This window comes from Procambarus clarkii, chromosome 43 (genome assembly GCF_040958095.1).
Source record: "Procambarus clarkii isolate CNS0578487 chromosome 43, FALCON_Pclarkii_2.0, whole genome shotgun sequence".
Lineage (NCBI taxonomy): Eukaryota > Metazoa > Arthropoda > Malacostraca > Decapoda > Cambaridae > Procambarus > Procambarus clarkii.
The window spans coordinates 26,324,427-26,338,718 of record NC_091192.1 but is presented as its reverse complement, the minus strand read 5'-3'; positions in this window follow the sequence as shown (position 1 = coordinate 26,338,718).

Genomic DNA, 14,292 nt, shown 5'->3' with positions numbered 1-14,292 from the left:
CCATTGCTGTTGTCATGTCGGTGTTGCCATCAACTAGGTGCGTTAATTTCAAACAGAATTTCACCCCTTTCCCCAAGATCCCAAGATTTTCCAAGATTTCCCCAGATTTCCCCACATTTCGAATAAATACCCAAACATTGAGCATCACAACAAATGCGTTATAATCCCCCTTTCGCCGAGATTTGGGGGGATATTATTTGTGTGTTGGTCGACAAGTGGTGTGCGGGGCGGGTTAGTGAGGGAGAGGCAGCCTAATATAACCGGTTCCAGTGTTGATAGACCTTTATAAGGTTTAACGCCCAGGTGGACCTAAAGGCGAGCTTTCATTATAAGTTTAAATTGTCTTCTAAAAGACTTTGCAATGAGATTTGTCAAGTTTTGGTCGTGGTCCTTTTTTGGGGCTTGATTGTATTTTTTTTTTTACTCCGGAAATTCCCAGCTGGTTGTTGTTTATTGTAATTAACAATTTGAATGATAATTAGTAGGTATTTTATCTCGTACTTTTATACTGTCTAAATGAACATTCGATCAGTAGATTTTGAAGCATTTGTTTAAGTGTTGATTTAGGTGCAGGTACAGGTACATGTACAGGTACAGGTGTATGTACACACACAGATACACATACACGTGCACATGCAGGTATAGAGTGTGACGCAAGCCGCTGTCAACAGGTATAGAGTGTATAGACACCATCAACAGAGCTTAATGATGGTGGCTGACAACACCTGCAGTGGCTTCTGTCAGTTCCTTTCCCCAAGCCTGGGCCGGGGGCCAGGCTTGACTTGTGTGAGCTTGGTCCAACAGGCTGTTGCTGGGAGCGGCCCGCAGGCCTACATACCCACCACAGCCTGATTGGTCCGGCACTTCTTATCTCTAATTTTATCCGGAATACATCCACATTTGTACTGTAATATATCTAATGTTTGCTGGGAGGGTATTGACCCACCGTGGCCTTCTGATCTGACTCTGCTAATGGCTCCTCTTCTCTACCTTTCCAACCTTTTCCTTCGTTCCAGTATTTTATTTTGATTTTGCTGGGCAAATTTGGAGCCTGACCTTCCAGTATCATCCACGTGTATATTGTGTGACGCCTCTCTCTCGTCTCCTTTCTAGAGAGCACATTTTGAGAGCTGTGAGACAGACATAATAGTTGAGGCGCTCTATCGTGTCTATGTGTCTTCTATTTGAGCAATCTCTCCTGCTCAGGAGGGAGAGTGAGTACTGAGCAGTACTCAAGGCTCGACAGAACAAGTGATTAAATAGTAGAAGCGTCCGTGGAGTTGATGGTCCTAATAATTAATGCTATCAGTTTCCTGGCTGACACTATATTTGCTTGGTTATGCTCCCCTATACGTTAGGTCGTCAGACATCATTATTCCTCAGGTCCTTCACGTCTTGCTTTCCTACTATAAGCCTGTCTATACCACACCTGTTTTCTTCTCCCAACGCTTCCGTGACTGTGCCGTAGTAATTGAGTAATTGCAAAAGGTATAATCTTCCCGCTCTAAATCCACGCTAACCTAGGCTATCACTCTTCTCTGTACAACTGGAGAAGTGACCCGTAATCTTTCAAAATATTGAACTATGTGCAATGTTAGTGTAACTGGTGCATGGCCGCAGGTCAGTGGTGCCTCCCTTGTGTTCTGGAGCAACATCTGCTGGTTCCTGGCTTAACCTGCAGCTTCCGAAGCACTTACACCATGTCGTCCTCAGATCATACCAGACGAGGTAAACCTGTTAAGTATCTCACGAGGATTATATCATAATACTGAGATGATTAAAACAATTTGAAAGTTTTAAATTCAATATGGTCCTCATATCCCAGCTCCTGGTCGTCATATCCCAGCTCCTGGTCCTCATATCCCAGCTCCTGGTCCTCATATCCCAGCTCCTGGTTCTCATATCCCAGCTCCTGGTCCTCATATCCCAGCTCCTGGTCCTCATATCCCAGCTCCTGGTCCTCATATCCCAGCTCCTGGTCCTCATATCCCAGTTGGTGATCTTCCTATCCCAGCTCCTGGTCCTCATATCCCAGCTCCTGGTCCTCATATCCCAGCTCCTGGTCCTCATATCCCAGCTCCTGGTTCTCATATCCCAGCTCCTGGTCCTCATATCCCAGCTCCTGGTCCTCATATCCCAGCTCCTGGTCCTCATATCCCAGCTCCTGGTCCTCATATCCCCAGCCAACACAAGAACAAATTTCAGTTAGTTGAAGAGATTTTGGAAGAACTGATCCAAGTCCGTCCCAGTCGGAGAAGCCCGGGGCGTCTTCAGGACCCTCGTTCGAGGTTCCTCTGGGATCGGGTGTCCAATTTCTCTCTTCCAGCTTTTCCAAGAAGTTGTTTTGAGCTTTGTGGCTCCGAGGGTCGTACGACGTACGATGTCCAGGGTCGTACGATGTCCAGGGTCGTACAATGTCCAGGGTCGTACGATGTCTAGGGTCGTACGATGTCCAGGGTCGTACGATGTCTAGGGTCGTACGATGTCCAGGGTCGTACGATGTCTAGGGTCGTACGATGTCTAGGGTCGTACGACGTCCAGGGTCGTACGATGTCCAGGGTCGTACGATGTCCAGGGTCGTACGATGTCTAGGGTCGTACGATGTCTAGGGTCGTACGACGCCCAGGGTCGTACGACGTCTAGGGTCGTACGACGCCCAGGGTCGTACGACTCCGAGGGTCGTACGACTCCGAGGATCGTACGACGCCCAGGGTCGTACGACGTCCAGGGTCGTACGACGTCCAGGGTCGTACGACGTCTAGGGTCGTATGACTCGGAAGGTCGTTGGCAGCAGTCTGGACGACCACTTTAACAACGACCTCACTGTGTTCTTTCCTGAGGCTGAGCTTGTACACTTCCCCAGACGTCACGTGGCCCGTCACGGGGTCCGTCACGGGGTCCGTCACGGGGTCCATCACAGGGTCCGTCACGGGGTCCGTCACGGGGTCCGTCACGTGGCCCGTCACAGGGTCCGTCACGGGGTCCATCACAGGGTCCGTCACGGGGTCCGTCACGTGGCCCGTCACGGGGTCCGTCACGGGGTCCGTCACAGGGTCCGTCACGGGGTCCGTCACGGGGTCCATCACAGAGTCCGTCACGGGGTCCGTCACAGGGTCCGTCACGGGGTCCGTCACGTGGTCCGTCACGGGGTCCATCACAGGGTCCGTCACGGGGTCCGTCACGGGGTCTGTCACGGGGTCTGTCACGGGGTCCGTCACGGGGTCCATCACGTGGTCCGTCACGGGGTCCGTCACGGGGCCCGTCACGGGGTCCCGTGGCTACGGTGACCAGTCACCGTAGCGGCATGACCGGTGCACCGTGAGCTACTGTGACGGTGCAGGCGTCAGGGTGCCTGGCCTCGCCTGTGTCCTCCGGTACGTCGTCTCGTGTGACGCAGACGCACGTGTGACGCAGACGCACGTGTGACGCAGACGCACGTGTGACGCAGATGCACGTGTGACGCAGACGCACATGTGACGCAGACGCACGTGTGACGCAGACGCACATGTGACGCAGATGCACGTGTGACGCAGACGCACATGTGACGCAGACGCACGTGTGACGCAGACGCACATGTGACGCAGACGCACGTGTGCCCCAGACGCACGTCAGGGCCCTACAGCTTGCCTGAGGGAGGTCAATGGACGGTGGAGGACGGTGGTCACACTGACAGGTGTCATAATAAGAGCCAAAATATTACTACTGTTTCTACTATCATTACTACATCTACCTCTACTACATCTACCTCTACCATCACTACATCAACTTCTACTATTACTACATCTACCATCACTACATCAACTTCTACTATTACTACATCTACCTCTACTACATCTACCTCTACCATCACTACATCAACTTCTACTATTACTACATCTACCTCTACTACCTCTACCATCACTACATCAACTTCTACTATTACTACATCTACCATCACTACATCAACTTCTACTATTACTACATCTACCTCTACTACATCTACCTCTACCATCACTACATCAACTTCTACTATTACTACATCTACCTCTACCATCACTACATCAACTTCTACTATTACTACATCTACCTCTACTACATCTACCTCTACCATCACTACATCAACTTCTACTATTACTACATCTACCTCTACTACATCTACCTCTACCATCACTACATCAACTTCTACTATTACTACATCTACCTCTACTACTTCTACCTCTACCATTACTACATCTACTGCTAGGAATTCCTGAATGACTACTTCCCTTATTCTAATATTTCTAATAACATTTCATTCAAAATTTTAGAGTATAATTATACAAACTAAACATATATATATATATATATATATATATATATATATATATATATATATATATATATATATATATATATATATATATATATATATATATATATATACATAAATATTATCACCCAACGTGTTTACATTGTGGCGTCCAGGGCCGTGAGTGGCGGCATTATTGGAACACTACAAGTCAAAATTGTCAATCTCGCGTCATCTAAAAACACAAAAACATTACCAATACGAGCCAACTTTTTATTCCTTAACAGCCCAACCACTTGGACTGGTCGGTAGGAGGACGATCTCCCTCCTTGCAGATCGGTGTTCGATCCCACATCGTTCCAATCTGGTCGGCTAGTTTTCCATCCCTCCTATCCTAAACCCGTAGCCTCCCATCCCTTCAGAGTGCTACATAGTTCTTCCTCCTGATAATAACTTTACCTTTTATTCCTTAACATTCACAAATAAAGTATTTACATGTTGTGTAACGCGACGAAGTGCGGGAGAGGAATAGAAGAGGACAAGAGAAGAGGACGTAGACGGGAGATAGAGAGAGAGGGAGAGAGAGGGAGAGAGAGTAGAAGTTTTTGAAAAGTCGGAACAGGAATCCAATTCTGCCGCCTTGCTGCCTTCCTGAGATTGTGGTGAGCAGGCTGGCCGGGGGAGGAGCAGTAAGAGGGTCAGGATCCAGAGGAGGAGGAGGAAGAAGGAGAGACGAGGAAGGAAAGAGGATCAGGAAAGAGTAAGATGGAAGGAAGGAGACCAGGAGGGTTGAGAGTAGTCAGAGGAGCGGGTCACCGGATGTGAAATGGGAGAGAGAGAGAGAGAGAGAGAGAGAGAGAGAGAGAGAGAGAGAGAGAGAGAGAGAGAGAGAGAGAGAGAGAGAGAGAGAGAGAGAGAGAGAGAGAGAGAGAAGGACAGTGAAGGGAGAGAGAGTGAGAGAGGAGGAGTAACACAAGACTGGGATGGATCAGAATAGGAAGAGAAGGACTGAGAGAGAAAGGAAGAGCATGAGAGGCAAACTAAGAAGAGAAGCCAGAGTAATGAGCAGTGAGAGAGGTGGAGCTAAGAACAGGAAGTAAAGGGGGGGGGGTTTATGAGGCGCAGAATGAGGAGCATGGAGGGGGGGGGGAGGAAAGATGAGGAGGGTAATCAAACAACCAAAGATACCAACACTTAACCCAAACAAACACCCAGACAAACACACTCACCAAACACACAAGCAAACCCAAACACACACTTATCCCCTACAAACAAACACAGCTTATCTGGCCTGCCATCAGGGGGGGGGGGTGATGACACTCCCCCTTGAGCAGGGAACAAGCAAACAAGCGCATTACGACCTAATGATAAGCTTCCAGAGGAGAGTAAATGGTTTAGAATGTGTGTGTGATTAGCCTCGACCGCCGACCACTAAATCCCCTTACTCTTTAACTAACTATAAAACCATTATTCTCCCGCTTCTCTTACTCTGCTCGACCGATGAGAATCATGTTATTGTTCTAAGTCACCGTGAGCGATTATTATCCTTATCTTCTGAGTGAATACGGTCCATATTTCCGGAAATATATATATACAGCCGTTATTTGTATTTACTGCAAGGGATTATTGCCCTTAATGTGACAACAAATAAGATTAATATTTCTGACAATTTCATCATTGGTCCTTTTAAATTAAGATCAAACAATATCATGTCTTAAAACATCAGTAAGTAAGGTCTAGTATTCTGTAAATGTACTCTGCCCATAAGTTCTTCACTGTAAGCTATTATCCCCCGTAAGACACTAACAAATACGGTCGATAATCTCTCACGCCCATACCCAGGGCTAGAAGTGTTGCCATATTGGCCATTACGTCGCGTGTGGATGCGAACCATCAGTCATTGGGCCGGGTCTGATGACGGCTGTGTAGGGATATTTGGCCTTTATGGCCGGCGTCACTAAGGGCGGGTGAGGGGGTGTGGAAGGGGCCGGGAGGGAAGGGAGGGATGGAAGAGATGCCTCGCCATATTGTCATTTTTCTCTCCCACTGGCATCTGATGCGCTCAATGGCGGCCGTTCCCGCCACATTTGCTCACCCGGCGATCTTCTTTTGTTTCCCTCGTCTTGTAAATATGACTTGTAAACTAGCGGGAGGGGCTTTGTAAACTAGCGGGAGGGGAGCCTTGTAAACTAGCGGGAATAGAGCTTTATAAATTACTGGGAGATTTGTTGATGAACAGATTTTAAAATTATTAAAAAATTAGACAAGTACAGTTGAATACTGGCGCCTTGGGAGTAAGGGCGCTGTACACCTTGGATGTCCAGTGATGCAGAGCGATAATCAGCGTTACACAGTGATGTACGATAAGCGCGGGTGATGTACGATAAGCGTGCGTGATGTACGATAAGCGTGGGTGATGTACGATAAGTGTAGGTAATGTACGATAAGTGTGGGTGACGTACAATAAGTGTGGGTGATGTACAATAAGTGTTGGTGATGTACAATAAGTGTGGGTGATGCACGATAAATGTAGGTGATGCACGATAAGTGTTGGTGATGTACAATAAGTGTGGGTGATGTACGATAAATGTGGGTGATGTACGATAAGTGTGGGTGATGTACGATAAGTGTGGGTGATGCACGATAAGTGTGGGTGATGTACGATAAGTGTGGGTGATGTACGATAAGTGTGGGTGATGTACGATAAGTGTGAGTAATGCACGATAAGCGCGGGTGATGTACGATAAGTGTGGATGATGCACGATAAGAGTGGGTGATGTACGATAAATGTGGGTGATGTACGATAAGTGTGGGTGATGTACGATAAGTGTGGGTGATGCACGATAAGTGTGGGTGATGTACGATAAGTGTGGGTGATGTACGATAAGTGTGGGTGATGTACGATAAGTGTGAGTAATGCACGATAAGCGCGGGTGATGTACGATAAGTGTGGATGATGCACGATAAGAGTGGGTGATATATGATAAGTGCTGGTGACGCACGATAAGTGTGGGTGATGCACGATAAAAGTGGGTGATATATGATAAGTGCTGGTGATGCACGATAAGCGCGGGTGATGTACGATAAGTGCTGGTGATGCACGATAAGCGCGGGTGATGTACGATAAGTGCTGGTGATGCACGATAAGCGCGGGTGATGTACGATAAGTGCGGGTGACTTACAATAATCTCTGAAGCTACATATGACGGTCTGGTCACGCGGCCAATGAGGACCTAATTGGTCCTCTGGGAGAATGGATTACACGGCAGAGTGTGTGTGTGTGTGTGCGTGTGCGTGTGTATTCACCTAGTTGTGTCTGCGGGGTTTGCTCTTTCGGCCCGCCTTTCAACTGTCAATCAACTGTTTACTAACTACTTTTTTTTCCACACCACACACACCAGGAAGCAGCCCGTGACAGCTGACTAACTCCCAGGTACCTATTTACTGCTAGGTAACAGGGGCATTCAGGGTGAAAGAAACTTTGCCCATTTGTTTCTGCCTGGTGCGGGAATCGAACTCGCGCCACAGAATTACGAGTTCTGCGCGCTATCCACCAGGCTACGAGGCCCCCTGGTAGCCTGGTAGCGTAGCCCACCTGTGTACTCACCTAATTGTGCTTGCGGGGGTTGAGCTCTGGCTCTTTGGTCCCGCCTCTCAACCGTCAATCAACAGGTGTACAGGTTCCTGAGCCTATTGGGCTCTATCATATCTACACTTGAAATTGTGTATGGAGTCAGCCTCCACCACATCACTTCCTAATGCATTCCATTTGTCAACTACTCTGACACTAAAAAAGTTCTTTCTAATATCTCAGTGGCTCATTTGGGCACTCAGTTTCCACCTGTGTCCCCTAGTGCGTGTGCCCCTTGTGTTAAATAGCCTGTCTTTATCTACCCTATCAATTCCCTTGAGAATCTTGAATGTGGTGATCATGTCCCCCCCTAACTCTTCTGTCTTCCAGCGAAGTGAGGTTCAATTCCCGTAGTCTCTCCTCGTAGCTCATACCTCTCAGCTCGGGTACTAGTCTGGTGGCAAACCTTTGAACCTTTTCCAGTTTAGTCTTATCCTTGACTAGATATGAACTCCATGCTGGGGCTGCATACTCCAGGATTGGCCTGACATATGTGGTATACAAAGTTCTGAATGATTCCTTGCAAAATTTTCTGAATGCCGTTCTTATGTTGGCCAGCCTGGCATATGCCGCTGATGTTATCCTCTTGATATGGGCTGCAGGAGACAGGTCTGGCGTAATATCAACCCCCAAGTCTTTTTCTTTCTCTGACTCTTGAAGTATTTCATCTCCCAGATGATACCTTGTATCTGGCCTCCTGCTCCCTACACCTATCTTCATTACATTACATTTGCTTGGGTTAAACTCTAACAACCATTTGTTTGACCATTCCTGCAGCTTGTCCAGGTCTTCTTGAAGCCTCAAGCAGTACTCCTCTGTCTTAATCCTTCTCATAATTTTGGCGTCGTCCGCATGCATTGAGAGAAATGAATCTATACATTCCGGGAGATCATTTACTTATATCAGAAACAAGATAGGACCGAGTACAGAGCCCTGTGGGACTCCACTGGTGACTTCACGCCAATCGGAGGTCTCACCCCTCACCGTAACTTTCTGCTTCCTATTGCTTAGATACTCCCTTATCCACTGGAGCACCTTACCAGCTACACCTGCCTGTCTCTCCAGCTTATGTACCAGCCTCTTATGCGGTACTGTGTCAAAGGCTTTCCGACAATCCAAGAAAATGCAGTCCGCCCAGCTTTCTCTTTCTTGCTTAATCTTTGTCACCTGGTCGTAGAATTCTATCAAGCCTGTAAGGCAAGAATTACCCTCCCTGAACCCATGTTGGCGATTTGTCACGAAGTCCCTTCTCTCCAGATGTGCTACCAGGTTTTTTCTCAAGATCTTCTCCATCACCTTGCATGGTATACAAGTCAAGGACACTGGCCTGTAGTTCAGTGCCTCTTACCTGTCGCCCTTTTTGTATATTGGGACCACATTCGCCGTCTTCCATATATCTGGTAGGTCTCCCGTCTCCAGTGATCTACTATACACTATGGAGAGTGGCAAGCAAAACGCCTCTGCACACTCTTTCAGTACCCATGGCGAGATCCCGTCTGGACCAACAGCCTTTCTAACATCCAGATCCAGCAGGTGTCTCTTGACCTCCTCTCTCGTAATTTCGAACCCTTCCAAGGCCGCCTGGTTTACTTCCCTTTCTCCTAGCTCCGTGACCTCACCTTGTTCTATTGTGAAGACCTCCTGGAACCTCTTGTTGAGTTCCTCACACACCTCTTTGTCATTCTCTGTATACCTGTCCTCCCCTGTTCTAAGTTTCAATACCTGTTCTTTCACTGTTGTTTTCCTTCTGATGTGACTGTGGAGTAGCTTTGGTTCGGTCTTGGCTTTGTTTGCTATATCATTTTCATAACTTTTCTCTGCTTCTCTTCTCACCCTGACATACTCATTCCTGGTTCTCTGGTATCTCTCTCTGCTTTCTGGTGTTCTGTTATTCTGGAAGTTCCTCCACGCCCTTTTGTTCAGTTTCTTTGCTTCCATACATGCCCTATTATACCATGGATTCTTCTGTTGCTTCTCGGATTTTTCCCTTTGGGCCGGGATGTATCTGCTTACTGCCTTTTGACACTTTTGGGTGACACAGTGTGTGTGTGTGTGTGTGTGTGTGTGTGTGTGTGTGTGTGTGTGCTCACCTATTTGTACTCACCTATTTGTGCTTGCGGGGGTTGAGCTCTGACTCTTTGGTCCCGCCTCTCAACTGCCAATCAACTGGTGTACAGATTCGTGAGCCTATTGGGCTCTATCACATCTACATTTGAAACTGTGTATGGAGTCAGCCTCCACCACATCACTGCCTAATGCATTCCACCTGTTAACTACTCTGACACTGAAACAGTTCTTTCTAACGTCCCTGTGGCACATGTGGGTACTCAGTTTCCACCTGTCCCCTTGTTCACGTACCACCAGTGTTGAATAGTTTATCCTTGTTTACCCGGTCAATTCCCCTGAGAATTGTTCTGGGACTAGCCTAATGGCATACCTCTGAACTTTTTCCAGCTTCGTCTTGTGCTTGACAAGGTACGGGCTCCATGCTGGGGCCGCATACTCCAGGATTGGTCTTACATATGTGGTATACAATGTTCTGAAGGCAGTTCTGATGTTTGCCAGCCTCGCAAACATTTGATAAAAACGAAATGATTTTTGTCAAAGTAGAAAAAGTCAATATTTTGGTCTAAACAATAGGTTAAGTTTTTATTTAATTAAAGTCTATAACGTCAGTACATTTAATGTTAGTATCTTGCAAAGTAAATAATTGGCAAATTAAGCCTGATTTAAATTGGCGAATTTTAAAATATGTAGTAAAATGACGTACAAAATTTATTCGGATAATAATAGATGAAATATTATCTATTATCTAAATAATAGATAATAGATGAAATTTCTTTCATCTGCGAAATATTAGGTATAAGGTGATCCCGTTTTCACCTCCATATACTGTCACCCAGTTTAACAGTGACAATTTGTTTGGTAAAGTAATGGCTTTAGTTACTAATTTTAACTCCTGCATTATACTCAAGGATTTCTTAATAGATTTTTATATAAAGAATAACTTTGTCTTATTTTGGGAAATTTCCCGCGCGAAACCTTAATAATTTCCCGCGCGAAACCTTAATGATTTCCCGCGCGAAACCTTAATAATTTCCCGCGCGAAACCTTAATGATTTCCCGCGCGAAACCTTAATAATTTCCCGCGCGAAACCTTAATAATTTCCCGCGCGAAACCTTAATAATTTCCCGCGCGAAACCTTAATAATTTCCCGCGCGAAACCTTAATAATTTCCCGCGCGAAACCTTTGATAAGTTCCGAGGTTAAACTAATCCCTGCTCATTGGTCCTCCCGAAGCCGCCGTCATTATCGCCCAGATGTCTCAACGGGGATCATAATCATTTACGATTCATCAGCATTCACGTATTAAACTCTTGTATGAATAACAGTAAATTCATGACCCCGCGGTAGAGCACTTGAGCCAAGTAAATCCTAGTCGCATTTGGCCGCATTTGGCCGCCATTGACAGCCGGGGTGGCGGGGCGGTGTTGCCATCACGCCCGTCAATAATTTCCCCCCTCACTTGGCAATACATTGTAAAGTATATATTTAGTTTTAATTTCAACAGTCCAGCTGTAATGAATGGGAATAATAGTTTTATGGATAACGAGCTGCGTCTCTAGAGATGATAACAAAAATAAAATTTATATATATAGAGAGAGAGGCGCTTGGTGCTGTGGTCATAAGTAACCAGGATTATAATGCCAAAATCAATGTCGAGCATCGCCTGAAGGGGTTTCGATCCTACTTTACGGTTTTTTTTGTCTTTAGGATGAATACTGAACTGATTTTAACTGTTGATCCCCCACTACGCTTGTATGAGATTTACATGTTTGAAAACAAAAATAAAATCCTTTCGAACATCACTAAGAAACAGTTTTTGCATGTTTTTTGTGTTTAATTACTATTATCATGAACTATTACTATTATTCCTATCATGAACACACAAACCGCGTCCCATTTAGTCTTTTGTCATAGCTATTCAGTACACAATTGACTTAGGCTACACACACCCAAGCCAATAAGACGCAAAACAATAGATTCAAAGGCGGGAACGCCGCTCAGTAGCGTTGGATCCTTTTAGTGGGGGCTTCGATACCCCTAATTGACCGTTGATTGCGGATCAGGGCAGCACGAGGCTGAATCACGCCAATTGTTGACGTGAAAGGGGAGGTCCAAAGACAATTGATGAGAGAGAAAGACCAAATAGAGGGAATGAGAGAAGGGGGCTAACAGCGGGGATGCATTAAGACGGAGGCGGGAAGCGGGTTCCTAGCTATCGTCCTTGTTTCTTTGTTTTGCGTCCTCTCCACCCTCCTCTCACAGCTAGTTTAAGGTGTCTATACTTCTAGCATACCTCATATATACCCGTCACATAACTGACAAATTTATCTTTCTTAAATAAAAGAGGCAAATTTGAACCTCTGGAAATGGTTAAAAATGTAAAAAACGAAAGAATAAAGTTTGGTTGTGTCATTTCTCACTTGGATCAGGCAGTCAACAGTCTTAAGGGAAGATGGACTGGGAGAAGGACCGGGGCTCCAGTCACTGCATTGCCTCTGACGAGTAATGGACTGTGAAGGGACCTAAAACAATCCAGGCAGAAGAGCAATCCGTAATAAAACCCCAATTTATGTCTCCCCCTGCAAGAAAATTGAGGGATACAGAGTTTCTATTTCGCTCATATATATATATATATATATATATATATATATATATATATATATATATATATATATATATATATATATATATATATATATACACTGTGATAATTTATATAATAATATATATGTGTGATAATGTATATGTATATATATATATATATATATATATATATATATATATATATATGTGTGATAATATATATGTATATATATATATACATATATATATATATGTATATGTATATATATATATATATATATATATATATATATATATATATATATATATATATATATATATATATATATATATATATATATATATACGCTGGCTGCCGAAGGGGCTTGAACGATCATAGGCGTCTTTTCAGGTCTGGTTTATGGAGCTTCAGACATTTTTATTTCACTGTCAAACTTTCTGCTGGCGAAGTGGGAAGATGTTTTAGAATCCGTATAAGGCATTTAGGCCATAACAAACGCCGGACGCTCGAACGCCAGGCGACGGCAATCTGAGGTACAGACTAGAATAGGCTAGACGAGAGAGATTATGAACGGAGAAGAGAATTAACAACGGAGAAGGGGAATAAACAAGGGGGTGAATGTGTTACATAATTATGCTCGCGGAGGTTGAGCTTCGGCTCTTTGGTGCCGCCTCTCAACTGTCAATCAACCGGTGATGTTTTCTGGTGGTTCAAGGCCAATAAAGTCTACCTTGCGGTAAAGAAAATGGCTAGGGAGGCCCTCAGCCGTCGCGACGTAGCTTCACGACGTCTTGAAGCTACGTCAAGACGCACACATAACAGTCATTAACACAAGGGGGGGGGGGGAAATAACAACCACAAGAGTCATGGATGGACAGTTTTAGCCAATGACAACTCAGACGTCTCAGCCAATCACAGCTGGGCGTTTTGAGCCATAGCTCGACGTTCCAGCCAATCAGGGCGCCAGGTGCGTATAGACGTCTCAGCCACTCAGCTTACGAGATGCGTCACCAAAAGGGGGGGGGGGAGGAGGGGGGGAGGGGGGGGGGGTTAAGGCGTAATAACTAGGCCGAGGGGGGCTGGTAATTACGGTAATTTGCATGAGTATGGTAATGAGTCAACTGCCACGTGCCGAGCGCCTCTGATTGGTCCATTTGAATCATGCTCTTAATTTCGCTCCCTTTAAACGTTAAACGACTGTAAATAACTCCCTTTTAGGAGGGTTTAAACCGTAGATTAAATTGTGGACACCGTGGCATACACGTTAATGGGACACCGAGGCATACAAGTTAATAGGACACCGAGGCATACAAGTTAATAGGACACCGTGGCATACACGTTAATGGGACACCGTGGCATATACGTTAATGGGACACCGTGGCATATACGTTAATGGGACACCGTGGCATATACGTTAATGGGACACCGTGGCATATACGTTAATGGGACACCGTGGCATATACGTTAATGGGACACCGTGGCATACAAGTTAATGGGACACCGAGGCATACAAGTTAATAGGACACCGTGGCATACACGTTAATGGGACACCGTGGCATACAAGTTAATGGGACACCGAGGCATACAAGTTAATGGGACACCGAGGCATACAAGTTAATAGGACACCGTGGCATACACGTTAATGGGACACCGTGGCATACAAGTTAATGGGACACCGAGGCATACAAGTTAATAGGACACCGTGGCATACACGTTAATGGGACACCGTGGCATACAAGTTA